The sequence below is a fragment of the Triticum urartu genome, chromosome 2, assembly GCF_003073215.2.
Source record: "Triticum urartu cultivar G1812 chromosome 2, Tu2.1, whole genome shotgun sequence".
In the NCBI taxonomy this organism is placed as follows: Eukaryota; Viridiplantae; Streptophyta; class Magnoliopsida; order Poales; family Poaceae; genus Triticum; species Triticum urartu.
Genome location: NC_053023.1, coordinates 57,705,686 through 57,712,299, shown reverse-complemented (window position 1 = coordinate 57,712,299; position 6,614 = coordinate 57,705,686).

The following is a 6,614-nucleotide window of genomic DNA, read 5'->3' as shown; positions in this document are numbered from 1 at the left end:
ATGATGATTTTGGACAGATATAATTGTGCGAGTTGGTCGGCTCGATATGTGGTTCAGATGGGAATGAAGTGAGCTACCTTTGTCAGCGTGTACACTACGACCCATACTGCATCATTGCCTCGGTGAGTCCTTGGTAGGCCTGTGATGAAATCCATTCAGACATCATCCCATTTCCATTATGAGACGGGTAGTGGTTGAAGGAGTCCGACGGGTTTCTGGTGTTCTGCCTTCACTTTGTTGCATATATCACAGCAAGCGACAAAGTATGCGATATCTTTCTTCATTCCATCCCACCAAAATATCTGGCGAAGGTCTTCGTACATTTTGGTACCTCCTGGGTGTATTGAATACAAAGATTGATGTGCTTCTGCCAAGATCTTCTTTCTCGGGTCTTCTTCCTCAGGTACGCAAATCCGTCCTCGAAACCTTAGCGAATGTTGCTGCTCCTTTGAGAAATCCTGGGTCTTGCCTTTTAGCATACGCTAGGCATGTTGTTGTAGAGCTGGGTCATCTGGTTGAGCCTTGTGGATCTCCTCCTCGAGGATAGGGGTAACTTCCAACATATTGGCAAGACTGGCATCAACAATAACCAAATTGATTTGAGTGATCTCTTCTTGGAGCTCGGGAGGCAAGGACTCCATCATGGCATTCAGACTGGCATGCTTGCAGCTGAGGGCATCGGCAACCATGTTGGCTTTACCCGGATGATAATTTACCCCAAGGTCACAATCCTTGACCAACTCGAGCCATCTTCGTTGTCGAAGGTTTAAATCCGGTTGAGTGAATATATACTTGAGACTATTGTGGTCGGTAAATATCTGACACCTTTTTCCAATGAGGTAATGTCTCCAAATTTTCAAAGCATGCACCACAGCGGCCAACTCCAAATCATGCGTGGGATAGTTTCCTTTGTGAGGTCGTAACTGTCTAGATGTGTAGGCCACAACCTTGCCATCTTGCATGAGTACACATCCAATACCTCTCCTAGATGCGTCACAGTATACATCAAAGCTGCGGTAGATGTCTGGATGAGTCAGTACTGGTGCGGTTGTCAGCCTGGTCTTTAGCTCATTAAAGCTTTTCTCACAGTCGTCAGTCCATTCAAACTTCCTATCTTTCTTGAGGAGCTCGGTCATTGGCTTGGCAATTTTAGAGTATCCTTCGATGAATCGGCGATAGTATCCGGCTAATCCAAGGAAACTCCGGATCTGGGATACTGTCGTCGGTGCCATCCAATCAAGCAAGTCCTTCACCTTACTTGGATCCACGGCCATCCCTTTTGCTGAAAGTACATGCCCTAAAAATCCAACTTGCTTGAGCCAAAATTCACATTTGCTGAACTTTGCATACTACTGATGGTCACGGAGCCTTTGCAGAACTGCTCTGAGGTGTTCCTTGTGTTCTTCTTCACCTTTTGAGTAGATGAGGATGTCATCGATCACTACAAAAAAAATACACTTCCGTGATGATACGTGTTTGTCACAGTAGGTCGCTTTTTTGTCATGCATGTACATCCATGACAAATTTATGACAGAATCAAGATAGTAATACCTGTGCTGTCGTAGAAGTGTTCCATGACATTACCAAAATTATCATCACGGAAGTGTCCACTTCCATGACGATAAATCGCGCGTCACAGAAGTGCTTTTGTCAAGGGTGACCGACACATGGCATCGACCGTAACGGAACACCATTAAGCTATCGGGTCGAGTTTTGGATCCGATAACCCGTTAACAACCTCGACCAATGGGGATTTTCCACGTGTAAAATCATCATTGGCGGGAGGAAACACGTGTCGGCTCATCGTTGGGACAGATGTCAACCACTCATTGGACGGAAGGCGCCTATGATACGTCGACATGTGGCACGGCCCAATAGAGGCCCATTCCTGTGAAAAGGCCGACCCGTTTGACTTGGTCAAAAGGTGGCGGGCCGGCCCATGGAAAGCCTGTTAATGGCCTGTTCGCATATAGCCCATTTACAGCCCGCTAACCCAAAGCCCGTTACGCCCTATCCGAATTAGGCCCAGTAGCGTCATCTAGGCCATCCGATATGATTCCAGCCCGTTTTCACCTCTGGCCCATGTATGGCCCATGACGTCTTTCGGCCCATATGAGGCCCTATGTAACTCTTGGCCTATTAATGGCCCGTGGTGAAACTGGCCCGTAATGAACAGTGTATCACTTTACACCCATTAATGGCCCGTGGTGAAACTGGCCCGTAATGAACAGTGTATCACTTTATACCCATTAACGGCCCGTTATTCCGTTGGACATTTTCCAGCCCATGTTATCTTTCAGCCTTCTCAGAGCCCATTTATTCTTGGGCTCATTTCCAGCATTCGTTTACTTATGGCCCATTACTGTCATTTTCTGCTTGTGGGCCAAATTCAGCCCGTGGTTACAGTCGGCCCGTTTGTGGTCCGTTAATACGTTGGGTCGTTTTCATAGCGTCATCAAATACGGCCTATTAACGATGGCCCGTTACGGTCAGCCCACGAACGGACGATTCCAACTCTAGCCCGTTTACGGCCATAATGCGGCCTGTTATTGGCCCATGTTTGGCCAATCGATCATACGGCCCGTATAAGGCCCATTGATGATACGGCCCATAGAAGGCCCATTGTTTCTACGGCCCGTAGAAGGCCTACTGTTTCTACGGCCCGTAGAAGGCCCACTGTTTCTACGGCCCGTAGGAGGCCCAGTGTCACTACAGTAAATATTAGCTCATGGTTATTGTGGCCTAGTTTTAAAAAAATAGGTTATTGCAGCCACTAGTTAACCGCGGAAAAATAACTGCAATGACTACAAGCAAACAAATAAACAAGACAACGAGGAAATAAATAAGCAAGCAATTAATGCTAGGCTATCACGGCTATTACACATATTACATCCACTGGGCATCAAAGTTCGCCACCAGTGCAAATATAGGGAACAAAGCAGCATATCATATACATTGGCCGTCAAAATTGGCCACCAATGCAAATAAACGTGGCAGCAAAACAAGAGCATAACTGAAACAACTTCAGAAGAGCTCAAGAAACGTTATCCTAGGTATCCACCATGCTGGCAATAAGCTTAGCAAGCTGATTAGCTTTGTCCTGTTTGGCGCTAAAATCCTCTAATGTTTGCTGTTGCACCAGAAAGTATGCATCTGAATGATCCAGGGACTTCTGCAGTCCCTCCGCTTCTTGTCGCAGCACAACTGATCGATGTCTTTAAGCTTGTTGTTGAGACTCAACAAACTGAACTGATTCAGACAGTGAGTTTGAATAGCTTGTGCAAGCGGTAGTGGCCAGTAACTCCAACACTAAACCAAGACAGGATGTGTCACTATCCTGAACCTTATCTGCATTACTTCCTTTACCGTTGCTTAATAAGACACTCTTCCCCAATATTCTGTCAGCATTCTAAAAGAAGAAACAAGCAGACACATAACAAGTTTAGCATGTACTAGTATATGAAACTCATTTCGGTGAACCAGTTGATTAGTAAGGTGGATGGGATTAAACTACCAAGTCTTCTATTGCCAAGTACTAGTACATAATAAAAGCATCAAACAAACATATATCTATGTCCTATGGTAGCAATGGAATCTTAAATTAGAACAGTTGTTCTTCAGGTTTAGGCACTTGTTCTACATGAACAGAGTACAGTAAGACGCAAGAATGTAATACTTAAAAATAGAAAATGAGATCATAGACCTTACCACATTCTTGGTTCGGGACCAGTACAGAACAAGGCGTTCCCAGTCATCGTCCAGTAAATGTGCCTCGGGAGAACGTAAGGGAATTTGATGAGTTTCTTTGCCGGTGAAGTACGTTTTCTTCAGGTAATTCTGATACTGCCACCAAGCATTCTTGAAGATAGCAAAGGTATTAGCACAGGTTACCTCATCCTAAGTTTCCAAATCGGTCATTCTCTATAGAGAAAAATGGGAAAATTTGTTGTATTATAACCATCATGGAGGTAGGATGTATGGGACGAAGCAAAGTAATTGCCATGAATAACATTACTTACACATAATTCCTGGACAAACACCTGCAACTGGAATTTTCCTTCATCTTCAGTATAATATTTCCAAGATGGGAAGATACGCACATACGATTTAACAACATCAAATGCGATAGATGCTAAACTACGACTAGCTGGTTGTGCTTCCTCCACAGGAATAGGCGTACTAACTGGTGGAGTTGGGGTTCGCCGTGATAGTACTGACCCTATGGGCACTGGAGCTGCCTTACTAACTGCTCTTGTTTGGGAGCTCTATGGTGGAGATGGTGCTGTGTCAATAGGAACTGGGTTACTATCGGCTGGGGTTGGGGTTAGATTGGGTGAAGATGGTTCTTTGTCCATCATAGTAGGGGTACAATCTGCAAGAGTTTGGGTTATGTGTGGTAGGGCTGGTTCTTGTGCATGTACAACCGGGGTGCTATCTCCACCAAGAGGTAGCACTGTTTTATTTGAAGACCGTGTTTTTAGTCTGCTAGATACCGGCATCACCCGCTCTAATTCAAATGGCTGATAAACAGGAAACATAGTTGAATGTACAGACATTGTATGAGAGACAGATGCAATAGATAGTGTGGAAAAAAGAGGGCATGAAATAGTTGACATGTATATTGTTTAACTAAAACGGATAGCATGACATAATTTCACATATATGATGTCTATCTAAACTGGATAGCATAGCATAACATAATTCAAAGATATGATGAATAACTAAACAGGATCGCATGACATAATTCACCTACATGTTATCTAAGTAATCAGGATGGCATCATTTAATTCAAATATGTGATTTATATGCTAAACAGAGGGCATTCGATATGATGTCTGAACTAAGAACATGGTGTTGAATATTGTGTATATGATGTCTAAACTATGCAATGCAAGACACCGTATGCATGATATGAGCAGTATAGCCATGCCAAGTTAGAGCGTACACCTCAGTGGGGGAATAGGACTGGTCATCTGTCTCTGAATCCATCTCTGAGGAGCTATTGGGACCCAACAAGAGATCCTCTTCGATAGGTAGCACTGTCTGCTCTGAAGGCCATGTTTTCACTCCAGATTTTTCCATCTCCCACCCAAATGGCTGATTCACAGGAAGAGTAGTTTAATGTACAAACATTGTAGACAAATGGAAATGTAATGAAGAAAAGGATGGGTAAGATATCATTCAAATATATGATGCCTGGTTAAACAGGATGGCATTGCACATTTCACTTATATTATGGCTGGCTAAAAGACATGAGACTGCATAATTCCCATATATGATATAGAAACTAAACAGGTGGCATTACAGAACATGTCTAAACTAAGCAGATGACATATATGATGTTAAAAGTAGGCACTGCAAGGCAACATATGCATGATATGACTAACATCATCATGCCAAGGTAGAGCAAACACCTTGGGGGCAAATAGGAGTGGTCAGCGCCATCTGAATCCGCCTTAGAACAGATATCTTCCTCTGGATTACAATCTGGAGAGGGGTGGGGGGGTTTGACATTGAACCCACCATGGAGCGATATCTGCATGACATTGTATTGCCGCGCAAAACTCTTCTGTTTTTCTCTACATGTTCAGCATGACTGTGTACAATATCTGACATGCATACGAAAAAAATATGGTGAGATTATGTAAGGAGAGCATGCAGAAATTTAGAGTGATGGTAACAACCAGTGGATCGATGTTTTTCCGTTGAACCAAAATAGCCCTAATGGATCGACATGAATGTATAGTAATAAGTGATGCAACAAGTGTACAACCTCTTTGCCGTAGCCGTGTCGACCTCAGCATCATTGGGTTGGTCGCTGAAGCAGTTGAGGCAGAGGTGGCTGTCGGAGGTGTGGAGGAAGATCTGAGGAATCTGTAGACGGTGTTCAGGGCACTGCTCTGTTGTGACGGATCGTTCTCTCGTTGGACCAGCTCCGATGAGCCGTAAGACGTCAAGGCTGAAGCAGCACAAGACAGACATCATCAATCTCAAGTGGGATTCTAATAGCATCTCCAATAGATGATGTAAAATGGATGTAAAATTAACATCACCAAAAACCACCTGACTACAACAGATGAGGTGAAAACTGTTGACTCTGAACTTAACTGTCGAAACTGAAATTTATTGTGGAATCTGAATGCTACTGTCGAAACTGAATGCAATGGTAGCAGAGAGGCACTTGACATGTAGTTTAGGGAGGGCCTACAGTTCATCTTCAACCTGCACCCCCCTGAGCTGCCAGCCACCACCGGCCGAACCATCGGCCCCAGCGCCGCCTCGAAACAACTCGCCACCGCCGCCCCGGCCAGCCCTCTAGCCCCCCCACCCTGAACCCTAAGATAGATAGTGGGGTACCTCTCCGGTGAGCCCCCGTCCCCGTTGCGGGTGGTTCTTCCTTAACTCCGGCGAGCCCCCCCCAACCCTTGAAAATCGACTGACCCAAAAGTCGATTCAGTCGACTGAAGTGTGGCTTAATCTGAGCAGAGCAGCAGCACGAGCGAGGGGGAGAGCAGTAGCAGCAGCAGCTGGGCGAGCGAGCGAGCGAGAGCCAGAGCAGCAGCAGATCTGGCTGGTATGGACGCCGCCGCCGAAGGGGCCTCGCGCTGGGGAGA